Consider the following 14,945-nt stretch of genomic DNA (forward strand, 5'->3'; position numbering starts at 1 on the left):
GTTTCCTCACCTATAAGATGAGATGTTGAACTCAAAAGTCCTCTAAGGTCCCTTCCAGCTTTAAATTTCTCATATTCCTGACAGAACTTTCAGTTCTCTTCTTTCTCCCTCCTTAATGGATGAATGGTAGCATTATAACCATGCACTTATGAAGGCAGAACCAATAAGAAGAGGAGAGTAAGGACTGGGATACGAGGATCCAGCTAAAAAGGATTTTATGGAGGTCAAGAGGCCAAAAAAGGTGAATTCCACTCACTCTAGACTCTGAAGCTATGTCTGTCTCAATAAGCTTTTGAGGGACCTGGAAAATGCACTATATTTTTTCAGGGATGGGACATTCCATTAATCATGGAAACCTTAATGAGGCTCTTACTTGACCAAATTTTGCAGAGCTGACTCTTTATGCCTACTCCTTTCCATTACACATGTAATCTCCCCCTCCCAAAAATAAAACTCAGTGCATTGACTCAGGGCAAATGTTTGGTTGTGGTGAATTGAAGGGGATGGTTTGGATTTGTCATGAGCTGGCTCGAGCTCCCACTCTTTCAGCCCAGCAATCGTCACCCATGTCAAGTTCTCAATGTCCGGACTCTACGGCATGTTTCTGGGGATTTTAGATGCAAGTAGAAGTGGGTCTTTGCATAGGACCTTTCATACTTTCATTTCTTTAAGTGTTAATGAGCAACACACTGGAAAGACAGCAGCACTGCCTGAACAGCCCAACTGAGACACCATTATGCTCTAAATAAGAGATCACTCACTGTCTGGTTTATTAATTGAAATGGTTAGCCACATTCATGTAAAGGTTGAACCCAAAGGAACGTGCCTGTGCAGTCTATAAAATGTGTACATGAAGAAGGATGTAAGGTTGTGTGTTGTGTTTGGAGCCACCCTCTCAGAGTGAAGAAATCTAGGTTCAAGCCCTGCCTCTGGCATGCATTTGCTATGTGATGTTGGGGAAATACCTCAATTTCTTAGTACCCCAGGCAACTCTAAGATAATAAATTACAGGACAGGTGCCATTCTTCATTGGGGCAGGAAGTTTTCTCACTGGGTATTTCCCATACCAATGAATTCACAACTCTGGACATATGTGTGTGTGTGTGTGTGTGTGTGTGTGTATACAACACAAAAACCACAGTGACTATTGCAAATCCAGACTGCACTTGGATGCATAGTATCTGAAGCATGGGACATCTCACTTCGTTCTGCTTGGTCAAACCACATTGGGCACAATGTATTCAGTTTTGGATACTATATGTTGAGACAAACTGGAGATTATCTGGAAAAGGGCAATTTGGATGGTGAGAAATATCATAAAATCATAAAAGGAATTGGAAGGGACCCTAAAAGTTATCTAATTCAACCTCCTCAATTTACAGATGAGGAAACTGAGGCTCAAAGAAGTTAAACAATTAGCCCAAAGTGCTATCTGAGGCAAGATTTGAATTCATGTTTTCCTGACCCTGTGTAGCATTCTACCATAGATCGGGGTCTATGAGACACAAGCAAGTTTGGAGGTCTCTCGAACAACCTCTTACTCAACATAGGAATCCCTTTTATAGAATCCCTAATAAGAAGTTAGTCAATGTCTATTTACCAGGGATGTACTTAAGAAAATCACTTGATCTATCTGTGTTCTTAGTTTCATCATCCAGCAGAATAACAATTCCTGTTTTGGTATTACCTTAATGTTTTCAAAGCACATATTTCACAGTGCCTTTGTGAGGTAACTAGTGCAAGTATCATGATACCCATTTTATAGATAAGGATATTGAAGCTCTGAGTGGTTAAATGACTAGCTCTTTTTACAGTTAAAGCCAGATACAAACTGAATTTTGATTCTAAGTCCAGATTTTTTTCCATTGTTCTACATTGCCTCATATCATGAGGTTGTCCTAAGTCATCCTCATGACCCTTTCCAGCTGTTTGCTTCTTTGTATAAAATATTTTCTAGACTCTTCATGCACGTATGCATACTCAACATTACATCTTCACACAAACACAGCCAGCTATTAGAAACTCTTCAATTAATAAAGTCATTTGAAAAATAAGGATAATAGCACTTTCCCTGCTTTCTTCACAATGGGGCTATGAGGTCATCAAGAAATGCATTTTAAAGGCACAATTCATTTTGTTTTTTAATATAGTGGGTCAAGCCTATATGTACAAAAACTTTTATAGCAGCTCTTTTTGTGGTGGCAAAGAAATAAAAATTGAAGTGATGCCCATCAGTTGAGGAATAATTGAACACGATGTGGGATATGATTGTGATGGAATACTATTGGACTGTCAGAAATGATGAATGGGATGGTTTTAGAAAAACCTGGGAAGACTTGTATGAACTAATGGAAAGTGAAGTGAGCAGAACCAAGACAACAACTTATACTATAAGGGGAATATTGCAAAGATAATAAACTTTGAAAGACTTATCTACTCTTAGAAATGCAACAGTCCAAGACAATTCTAATGGAAGCATGATGAAAAATGCTATCCACCTCCAAAGAGATAACTGATGAACTCTGAGTGCAGATTAAAGCATATTCTTTTTTTTTCCATTTTTTTTCAACATAGCTAATACGGAAGTAAGTTTTTAGGGACTTCATATGTAAAATGGGTATCATATTGCTTGCCATCTCAATGGATTGGGGAGGAACTGGAGGAAGAGAGAGAATTTGGAACTCATTTTTCTTAATGAATATTAAATAGAGGTTCAAATGAGAATATCTCTGATTATGTTTTGTAAAGTGTGAGACACTTTCTTTAATATCCAAGAACACTAGAAAGGCAAAAAAAAAATAGTTAAAGCAATGGACTTGGAGTCAAGACCTGGATTTGAATCCTGCTGCTTCTGTTTATCAGCTATGTGATCATAATTGGATTTAATCTCCCTCGGTCTCCATTTCTTCATCTGTGAAATGGGGATAATACTACACTCCCTATTTTCCTTACAACAAAAGGCAAATTTTTCAGGTGGTTTCCAGCCCCTCCTAAAAGTGACTCCTACCTACCTGTCTAAGCTTATTTCTTTATTATTCCCCTTCACACACTCTCCCTTCCAGGCCAATGGCCTACCGGTTGTTCTTGAACTCAACCTTCAATTTCCTCTACTCTGTGTCTTTGCATAGGCCACTCATGCCTCCAGGGCCCTTCCTTTTCATCTCAGCCCAATAAAATCCTTCTTTACCTCTGATGCTTTTCTCAGATACTGTTTCTTTTCTACAGGAAGATTCTCTTGATACATCTCCCCTGACCCCCAACTATTAGAATTCCCTCATTCCTCAATTTTTCTTCTATTTGCCTAGTAAAATGTAAGCTTCTTGAGGGCAAAGATCATTGTTTTCTCTATTGTCATTTTATCTATAGTACTACCACAGTAGCTTGGGGCTTAAAACCCTTATGTCATCTGATCCTCACCACAACCCTGGTAGGTGGGTGCTATTATTATCCCTATTTTACAGATGAGGAAAATGAGACAAACAAGAATTAAGTGACTTTCCCAGCTAAGTATCTTAAGCTGGATTTGAACCCAAATCTTCCTCACTCCAGGTCCAGCACTTAATTCACTGCACCACCGCTCTGCCTCTATACTTAATTGTTTGATTAATTTAATTGAGTTGAATAAAATACTACCTCACTATGTTGTGAGGTACAACACATATTTACAACATAAATGTAAGCAGGTAAATAGAAGCATCTCTCTTAGTCATCATAGTATTGGTCGTATCATCTCAGAATGAAGCTTAGACCAAAATTAAACAGCTTGATTCAGAAAAATATTCCCCATGATGATTTAAAATACACCTCTTTGTGATTTCCATTCATCATTCCTACTTCTGTTGCTTGGAATCACAAAGAATAGGCCCCATACCAATAGCTCAACAACTATCTGTGGTCGGCTCTGGATTCCAACCTCGCTAACCATTCTTTTCTCTAGGGCAAAATTCCTTTAGCCATTCCTTATGTAACAATTTTCTTTTAATACCTCCCATCCTACCTCTTCTCCAGGTCCCCTAGTCTCCCACGTAGACACAGGCCAGTCACTGTTTTCTGCATCATCAGTGTCTCTCAAAAATAAGTGGCCAATCTTGAACATTATTCCATATGGACCTTAACCAGTGCCCAGCAAAACAGGACAATCAACTCTTTCACTGTGGACAATAAACACTAATGTAGCATAAAGAACATGTACCCACATGGTACATGTGGTACATACGGAGAAAAGGGAGATTCTCAATTGTGCAATAACCTGGGTTGTCCTTATTAGTGGTCAACTATACTAATGTGACCTAAGAAGAGTAGGATAGTCCTCAACACTCTCCAAATATAACTTCTCCTGCATCAGGTTAATATTCCTCAAATCCCACCAACAACAACTCATCCTTTGAATCTGAAAGATTTCTGTTCTTCAAGTCTCTTGAAATGATTGACAATGTTCCTGGGAAAAGGAACATCTCTACTTCAGAGGAGAGATTAGCTGACAATCACATGAAAATAAGGCTTTGTGAAATGAAGATAAGCAATTGAGATATACAAAGACAATAAAAGATTGTTTAATAACACAGACCAATGTAGTGGGATTGCTCAGTTTACTATTTTTTTTTAAACCAAAGGTGTGTCATTTAGCTCAGAAAAGGACATTGTGATAGGAAGTAACCAGAGGCATGCACGCCCATAGTCAAAACTACAGTCAAAGAATCTTTGACTGGTGTTATAGGTAATAGAGAAGAAAGATAACTTGATAACCACTAATTGAGAACCAAATTCTCATTTCCTTTACTTCACTTTTTCTTTCTGCTACTTGGAGCTATGATTTTATTGATATAGAGCATTCTTGGAGAGGAATTCTCCCCACCGATGCATGTTGATACCTAGCTTCAACTAGGTGGCCCAGTGGAAATACTGCTAGTTCTGAAGCCAGGAAGTCCTGAGTTAAAATTCATCCTTAGGCAATTACTAGTTACATGACTTTGGGCAAGTCACTTAACCCCTGTTTGGCAGATCTCTATCCATTATGTCACACTGCCTCTCTTTACTTCACTTTCTTATAACATCATTCCCAATGGCAACTCTTGCTGTTGACTTGACACTTGGGTTATAGGGTAGAGGGTAGGGGTGAGGGCAGGACAGGGATAATAAATAAAGAAGACAAAAGACAAACCTTCACTTTTCCAGGACTTCTTCCCCCAAGAGTCTTCCTGAATGAAGAATCTCAAACATGATGTGGATGACACCACCCAGCAGCTTGTATACCTGGGTTCAGAATGTACTGTATTAATAGTTACTTAGAAGCCTTTCTGGTCCACTACTCACTATTGGCATTTCACTCACCTCCCAGGGTGGGGATTATGAGGTCTTTGACGTCCTGCTTTTATTACATGGTTTCTTGATGTTCTTTTGGTCAGTTTTTGTAAGTGTCTTGATACACCACTAAAATGATTGTAACTTTTCCCATCAATATTCCCCCAGTGACTTGAAGCAGACAGGCCTTTAATGCAGCAGCACACCATTGTGAGACCAAGTTTCCATTTAAATGATAAACCACAAGAATTTTAGAAGGTCTGGTCCAATTTTTATGGAGACTTCTAGTTAATATTACTCATGGTATATATATTTTGTGAAATTACTTCCAAGCCATATTCCTTGCTGTAACTGGAAATCATGGTGTGTGCCTAAAGCTACATGGTAATAGAAGAGTGGGAGAGAGGAAGATTCTGGCATGTGGATGAAGCACCAGGAAAATCCCTCTGAAAATACTGTTCCAAGATCAGACATGGGGTGGAACCTCCTGTTACTATGTTTAGTTCAGGGGATTTGCAAAGCTTAGAGCAAGACACGAAGGGGAAAGGAAACATGTTGCCTGACCAAACTGTGCTCTGTCTCTAGGGTTATTCCCACAGGCAGGGCCTCCAATTCCACTGTTTTGTCCCAAATGCTTTGAACAATCTCTCTAACCCTTGTAAGTCTCCAAAAATTAAATCCCTTCTTTCATTCTTCCCTCTCTCCTCCCTTTGTACTTTCTCCTCCCAATTTCTCCTTCACAATTCAGTCAACCCATTTTTTGTTGTTATTGTTGTTGAAAGCCTATGTTTACCTTATTCACCATCTAAAGTATCCTTATCTTTGAGAAAAGAGGAAAGGGTGGAACTGAATGGGTGCTTGGTGCCTAAAGGGAGTTTGTGTAGAGTAGATTCCGGACAATAGTAGGCAAACTTCAAAAGGTCTAAGCCCCCCTTAATGTCCTATGAGAAAGAGAGATTGATGACTAATGCATCATAAGTAACGTGAGTTTGCCCTGATTTGACATCTTGGCCTAGTTTGCAGCTCATTCTCCCTGAAATCCTTCTCAGATGTCTCAGCAACACGTGGAGTTCTTGAAGGCTAAACAACCAAAGCCTTCTATTTAGAATGTATTTATTTTGTATGTTCATAATTGTTTGCATGTTATCTCTCCCATTAGAATATAAGCTCCTCAAAGGCAGGGACCATGTTTATACCTTTTTATATATTCACAGTGTTCAGTGCATTGTCTGACACTTTTCCAAGTTGGCTCAGGACTATCTCTGCCATCCTAAAGCCTCTCCCCAGCCCCAGAATTCACGTGTTGAAAGGACCCTTTGCCCCTGTAGCCTCTCCCTCTGATTGGATAGCTCTTCCCAGAACCTTTACTTTAGGAGGGCACCCAAGTCTTCTTCTTCCCCAGGCTACACTCTGGACTTCCCCTACCATGTCCCTTTGTCATTCCCCTCAACCTCTAATTTCAGTTCCTTTTATGGACTATCTTCCCTGTTAGAATATAAGCTCCTTGAGGGTTACCTTTCTATTTCTATTACCAGCACCTGACACAGTGCTTACCACATAATAAGAACTTAATGAATGCTAGTTGACTAATTGTTTGGCACCCAATCAATACTTGTTAGTAAGCACCCAATAAATACTTGTTGACACACTATTATCTAATAGGGAACAACCAGATTGTATAGATTTGGGGAAGTGGGGTGGCTTGACTTGGTCAGACTTTTAGTTTAGAAAAATCACTTTGGCAGCTGAAGGGAGGAGTGAAGAGAGGTTTGAGAAGGAAGGCGAATCGACAAAAAGGCAATTGCTATAGTACAGGCCATGAGGTGATGAGGGCCTGCAGGCATCAGGGTGGTCACTGTGGAAGCAGAGAGAAGGGTAGTAAACTGTAGAGTTTAGTTTTGAACTCAGGGTCTCTGACTCTGAATTCAGCTCTCATTCCTTCATTGTAATGTCTAGAAGATTAAATAAGCCTGTTACTTTCAAGAGAGACAAACCTACTGAAAAAAGGGGGTGGAGAAAGCACTGTTCATCCTTCTGATTGTTTCATTATTGACTGAACATCAGCCTTGAAATCTCTGTGATCATGTTTCATAGGATAAATTTAGAGATGGAAGGGGACTTGGAGACAATCTAGTCTAACCTCTTCAAGGTCAAGGGTGGTAAAGTGGTTTTTTCGATGTTAGAGGTAATAATCCTCAGGAATGGGATTTGAATCCAAGTTTCTGATTCCAGTCATTCAGTTCTCAGAAAGGTCGGTGGAATGTAGTTCTGAAAGAACATTGGAATACAACTGTTACCAGGTTTATAATTTTAGCTTTATCATGAGCCAGTTGTGTGACCTTGGGAAAGTCACTTCCTTGAAGCAGTGTGGCACATGAGAAAGAGTATTGGGATTAGAAATTGGAAGAACTGCTGTTGAATCTTAGCCCTGTGAGACTTTGGGTAAAACAATTTGGTCCTGAATGTCCTCATCTTTAAAATGAAAGGGTTGACCCAAATGACTTTGAAGATCCTGTCTAGTTCTAAATGTGTGATGCCACTCTGAGCATCAAATTCCTCTACTGTAGAATGAGAAACTTCATCTATATTATCTCTCAGGTTGTTTTAAATACAATATGATTTTTGTAAAAGTATAGTCATATAAAATATATTCACATATTTATAAATAAGTACATATATATATGGGCAGCTAGGTGGTATAATATGTGACACTGAGCAAGGCATTCAACCCTGTTTGCCTCAGTTTCCTCATCTGTAAAATGAGCTAGAGAAGGAAATAGCAAACCAAATCACTATTTTTGTCAAGAAAACCCCAAATAGGGACAGTAAATGAAACAGTAGATAGAACATTTGCCCTGAAGTCAAGAGGACCTGAGTTCAAATCCAGCCTCAGACATGCACTAGCTGTATGATCCTGGGCAAGTCACCCAACCCAAATTGCCTCAAAAAAAACAAAACAAAACAAAACAAAACAAAAACAAAGGGTGTCACAAAGAGTCAGATACAACAGAAATGACTGAACAACTACAACAACTCTATGTAATATATAATATACTCATTAATATAATATATATTCATAAAATCTATTTCCTAAGTACTTGAAGTAATTGATTTGTTAAAATGATAGCATTGCATATATACACAGTAAGGAATAAGGGGTAGAAGTTACAGAGAAAAAAGATTTCATCTTATTATAAAGAAAAATATTCTATAACAATGAGCACTGTACAGAAGTCCATTGGGCTTCCTTGGGAGGGAATGGGTATCCCAATCACTTGATGCCTACTGAGGTTTGATGTCTACTCATTGGAGAAAGAGTAGATGAGATTCTTGTTCAGGTACAGGTTAAATTAGAAAGATCATCCCTGATGTCTCTTCCAATTATAGGTTATTTAGATATTTCAATCCTATGCTTTATCTCTGAAATGAGGACTTTGGCCTAGAAGATCAAGAAGATAGTTACTTCCAGCCAAGAGAATCAATGATTTCTCTTGGGATAGTGTTTTCCTTTGTTGTTTTCCTGAACTAGCTTTTTTCAGTGATGGGAATTCTGCCCTGAGTGACATATGCTTTACTCTCTTCACTGCCAGCTAGAGTATTTGCCCATGTCAGAGGTCAGCTTATGAACTACTGGAAATTTTCATGATTGCAGTAATTCCATTTTTCAATTTGCAAGCTCAACAGTGCTCTCTCCCAGTATCCGTGCCCTGGGTGTCTGGAAAAACACGATGAACAGCCTCACATTTTTGGTCTGCCTTTTAAGTCATAATCCATTTGGACATCACAGTTTTGCCTTTTTTAGTCGTTTTCCTTTCCTTGGATCCAATAGCTCCTTTTGGGGGTACTCCATTTGCCAAATTTCATCCCCAAATGGAAAATCAAGTTTTATAAATAGCAACACTTTCTCCACTGGTGCCTCAGCAGAGGCGGGAATCTTTGTCACTCAGCTCTTTGGAAATGCATTTCCTCTTTTGTCCCTGATGCGGTCCTGGGCAGATCCAGGCCATTGTCTGAGGCACCCACTTTGGGGGAAAATCTTGAGAAAGGGCAGCAGTGCCAAGAGCAGGCTTTTAAGTTTTCCCGCCTAGAAAACCCTATTGATGCATTTTTGTGTGCTTACTCTCAGGGGTCAGGCTTCTGATTTGACCTCTTGCTTCCACTCATAATTAGTGCATGCAGAACAGCACCTCCTCTCTTACTAATTGGCTCTCGCAATGAGCCTTTCATAGATTAAATTTGTGAATGGCTGAGTTGTCTTCCAAGGCAAATTTCAAGCATCAGCACATTCAGCTGTGTCTATGTAGCTGGTCAGAGAATTAGGAAATTATTAGCATGGGAATCAAACAAGTCCTCTGATTGCCCCATTAAAAAAGAGGATAAGTTAACTCTTTAAGGGCAGCCAGGAAAGTTACCAGGAAGTTGGGTCTGTTTGGCTATGTTCCCACCTGTAGATATCTGGCCTAGATATATTCCCACCAGCAAGTTGGTGCCTTGGTTAGGGACTTAGATACCAGGAGAAACATTGTGTAATTGCTCACTATGTCATTTCTTTATGATTATGCTTGCAAGTTGGTTATCCCCTGATGTAGGTGGCTTCATCTTGTTGGCCATCTTCTAAGCAGAAGCTAGGTCAGGAATGTTAGAGCAGGTGTTGTTTGTTAAGTACATATTGGACTAGATAACTTCTGAGGTTCCACCCAACTCTGAAATTCTGCAAACCTTGTGAAAGGCAATTCAACTCTACTTAAGTTGGAAAGGATGAAGACCACAAGCTCCAGGAAAAGAGTAGGATGGGTAATAGAGGAGAATTTGCAATTGTATTTATTTTATTTTTGTAGAAAAGTTAAAGAACCAAATTTATTGGCAACATGGACACAATGAAATAATTCAAAGTCATCTATAGTGAATAAGTGAATCATAGAATCACATCTTTCAAAAACTGGAAAGAGTCATTGCCTTCTCATCCAACTCATATTGAAAAGGAGCCCTCCTCTGTAACACAGTCAGTGAATGATCTTCAAACCTCCGCTTTCCTATTTTCAATGAGGCAGCACCCAGTACCTCCTAAGGTAGCCTATTGCTAAGAAGTTTGTTCCCCCTACCTCCACCCCAGGTATCACACCTAACTTTGTCTTTTTTCAACTCCTATCCATTGCTACTGGTTCTGTTGTATGAGGCCAAACAGAGCAAGTCCAAAATCTTGTTTCATATGTTTTTAAATTAAACAAAATGAAAGAGAAATAAAAATTTAAAACAGAAGAAATGAGTCAACTCCCTGTTCATATGGTTCACTATTATTGCTGGCAGTAGTAGAAATGGGGGAGAGGTAAAGGAATAAAGCATGCACTAATTGCCTCCTATGTGCCAAGTACTGTGCTAAGTACCTTGCAAACATATCATTAAAAAGGACAGTTTATAGAAGGACAAAATGATTGTAAGCTGTCATGGGAACAGTGCTGTGCTAAGCACCAGTAAACCTGAGCTATAATCCTGCCTTTGTCATTCACTGGTTATGTGATATTCTATGGAGCTCTGTCTCCTCATCTGTCAAATGAAGTGATTTACATCTCTATAAAGTCTACTCCTCTTCTATGATTAATCAATCAACAAACATTGTACCTTGCACATAGTAATGGGGACTGCTGCTATGATTGCGATGGTGTTGGGAGCTCCCCTATGAGAACAACTCCTTCTATCAATGCAAGTTAAGACCTTCTCTTAAAATGTTAGAAAGCTGCCTAGAACATTGAGATGTGACTTGCCCAGTGTCATATAACCAAGACATGTCAGAAGTAGGACTTAAATCCAGGTCTTCCTAGCTCTGGTTCCTTATCTACTATGCTATTCTGGCCTCATGCTTTGCACATTGTAAGCATTTCATAAATATTGGTTGAATCAAATTTAATTGAACCAAGCCTGTTGTGTACAAAACATGTTCTGTGTTTCAAAGTTAATATAGTTCCTAAATTTTCATAAGTTGCTTTTATTTAGTTTACTTTCCTTGAATCCAAGACCCCTATGGTGCTCACCACACTCAATCTCTAGTCCTACATCCCTACCATGCTATACAAGGCTCCATGTGATGCAAGAATAGAAAACCTGGTTCCTACAATTTGGATGCTCCCTCTTCTTAATGTAATTCGGTATCCTCCCTGATACAGGCAGTCTTTAAGCCAGGGCATCTGTGATCTGGCTCAAGGATTATCCTATCTGCCAAGGAGGTTAAGCTCACACTTTTAAATTTCCTGAAATCAATCCAGTTTTATGAAAAGATGTTACTGGTTGTCTCCAGCACAGGAAAAAGCTAGTCCTGGTTTTCATGTCTTATCTTTGTCGTGAATGACTGATTTGTTGTAAGTCCCCCTGGTGGTTCCATATGCCATTCAGGTGCTGGACTTCCATCTCCATTAATAAGTTGTGATTTTAAGTACTTCCTTGAGTGGTGACTTTGTGTTATCAAGACAAACTGAAGATTTAAGGGAATAAATCACTACCAAACTTTCCTATACCTGCAGTTCATCAGGAGAACATTCAAGTACACTTTCCTATAGCATTATTGACCATACCTTTCCTACATATAAAAATGAAGCATTATTATTATTAATGGTGCTAGCTCATTTGAGTATATATCTAGCATTCATATTCTTCTGGTGATATGACTGAGAATTGTGAAATTTCATAAAATTGTAAGAACATAAGATCAGAAATTTAAGAACCTTGCAAGTCATTGAATCAAACTCCCTTGTATTGCAGATGAGGAAATTGAGGCACAGAGATGTTAAAAGACTTGCTCGGGCTCAAACAACTAATAATTATCTAAGGTAGATTTCAAACTCAGATCTTCAAGACATTGGATTTTGCAATGTTGCAGAATCAAAATTTCAGGTGAACCAAAGGGTCATGCAAAGACATAGGGTAGGACATAGGCTGTGGCATTAAACCAATAATGACTTTGGATATAAAAGTGATATTAAAAATTGAGGCTATATCTGATAAAAAAAAAAAGAGGTAGACGGGTAATATAATGAGAATGAGAAATACCAGATGGCTGGTATGAGCACTGCATTTCTGTCACATGAAATATTAAAAGGGCTTCTTAATTCAGGGGTCCACAGATGTGCTAAAGGGATCCATACATAGATTTCTGGGGGTTCATGAACTTTAATGGGAGAAAAATTACATCTCTATTTTCATTAACCTCTAGCTGAAATATAGCATTTCCTTCCATTATATATTTTTAAAAATACATTATTCTGAGAAGAGTGTCCCTGGATTCATTAAACGGATCACATTGTCAATGAACTGCAACACACAAAAAGGTTGAGTACTCCTGGTTTAGAGGGACCCCACCAGAGCAGTAGGTGGATCAACTAAGGAGGATTTATGGATCTCTCAATGAGGAAAATTAGACAGGACAGGAAGGGATGGATGGGTTGCAATCTATGTGGGCAGTAGGATAATAAGATCATTGATTTATACCTGGAAGGGACCTTAGAGGACTCCTAGTCCAACTTGCTCATTTTACAGATGAGAAAACTGAGATCCCAAAAGGTTAAGCAACTAGCCCAAAGTCATACAGGTAATAATTAGGACTCTTGGGATTCAAACCCATATTCTCTGCCCCCAAATTCAACATTCTCTTCACCACGCTGAGATGATAGATCTATGAAAGTACTAAATCATTTGCACATTAGAAAAAAAAATAAAAATGAAAGAATGTTTGCTTTTAATGTCTCTTTTAGTCTCTTACAATAATGAGTTTGAAAGAAAGGAATCATAATGTTCATTATACAGGTGAGGTAACAGCTATAAGATTAAATGATTTGAGCAGAACACCTAAAGGGAGATGAGAATCTAGGTCTTGTTACTACTGAGTCAATGCTCTTTCCTTTACCTCCCAGGCCTAACTACAACTGTAACATCCTAATGTTAGTAGCTCCCATTTCTATCTCACTTTACAGTTGGCAAAGTGCTTTCTTTGGAACAATGCTGTGAGCTTGGTAGTATAAGTGTTATTACTGCTATTTTACAGATGAGAAAATTGATATCCAGAGAAACAAAATACAAGATTCTTTTGTCCAAGTCATATAGTTAAAGTTAGGATGCAAATGCATATTTCTTGACTTCCATTCCAGCCCTCCAGAAATAGATTGGGGGAAAAGGATCTCTATTGTAGGAGAAAAGCTGGAGCATGGCATTTTCATGGAACTACACATGGCTTATTCCTTCCCTTGCCCCCCCCCACACATACATTTGAACATGCCCATGTGGCCCTAGATACAGAACATTGGCACAATTGGGCTCTTTAGGAGGAAATACTTTGAGTCCAGTCGGGTTTGCAGACTGCCTACCATTGATTGGGCTCTTCCCTGTATATTAAGGAGCTGCACCAAAAGGAGAATGAGAAAAATAAACTTGCATCCCCTTTGAGAGGAAAAATACACACACATAACAATAGAGTCCTGCCCCTGCATCATTTTGTGAAAAATACATTCAAAGGACACACAAAAAAACTTATGCGAATGTGCTCTTCATTGGCCTGTGAAACTAGCAAGACAAAGCATTTATAAGAACTTACTGAATTAACAATAGGAGTATTTGAGCGGGCTGAGTTGGTTATGTGACAAAGGGTTCTATTTCCAGCTTTTACTATGAATAAATGCAGATTTTACACAGATGGGATATATCCACGTCAGCTCCCCGCCGCTCTGGTTATCTGTCTCTTTCTCCTTTTTTCTCCTAGAAACTTTTAAGTTTTACATTCCAATTTCGAAAATCCAGTCGTTGGAATCCTGGGGTTCTTTGTCAGGGATGCTCATCTTAATGAGTGTGGTGGAGGCAACTTAATATGTAATTTAAAGAACACTGGACCTGTAGGCTAGAGACTTGGGTACTGGTTGTAGTTCTACCATGAATCCAGTGTGTGATCTGATCCCTTCCCCTCTCTAGGCTTCAGTTTGTTTCTACATAAAGCTGACTGGGAGAGAGGACTGGACAAAAAGGGGGCATCATAGTATAGTAGGGGGAGCAGTGAATTTGACACTGAAGGACCTCAATTTAAATCCTAGCTCTCTTACTAGGTACCTATGAGACTTCTGATCTGGGTCTCAGTTTTCTCGTCTGGAAAATGAATATGTTGGACTATATGCTCTCTAAGGTACTTTCTGGTTTTAAACCCAATGATGGAGCCAGTGTACAGTAATACTACGAAAAGAACAGTGGTTTTGGAGTTCAAATCCTAAGCCTTACTGTATGAACTTGAGTAAATCACTTTCAAAAAGTAAAATCCAGTAAGGGCTGTAACACAAAAAAAAAATTGTCTATTTAGGACTGTCTCTTTCCATAAGAAGGGAGGAGGGAGAGAAGGTTGATTAAAGGCAAGTTGCTCAAACTCCATAAAAAGGAGGCTGCAGACGGAGCAAAAAGAATAATGGAGATGACCGGGGCCTTGGTTTTCTCATCTGTAAAATGGAGTAGTAGACTTCTGAGTTCCCTCTTAGATCTAGCTATATGTCCCCATGAATCTCAAAGTCAAATGAACTCAAAGGTCTCTTCCAGCTCTAATATTCATCTGCCCATGACCTAGAAACAAGTTCCTCCTTGAAGTCAAAATGAGCTTTTGATAGTTCTACCTCAAAGTACAC

Source organism: Vombatus ursinus, unplaced genomic scaffold (assembly GCF_900497805.2).
Source record: "Vombatus ursinus unplaced genomic scaffold, bare-nosed wombat genome assembly UNPS02014786.1, whole genome shotgun sequence".
NCBI lineage: Eukaryota > Metazoa > Chordata > Mammalia > Diprotodontia > Vombatidae > Vombatus > Vombatus ursinus.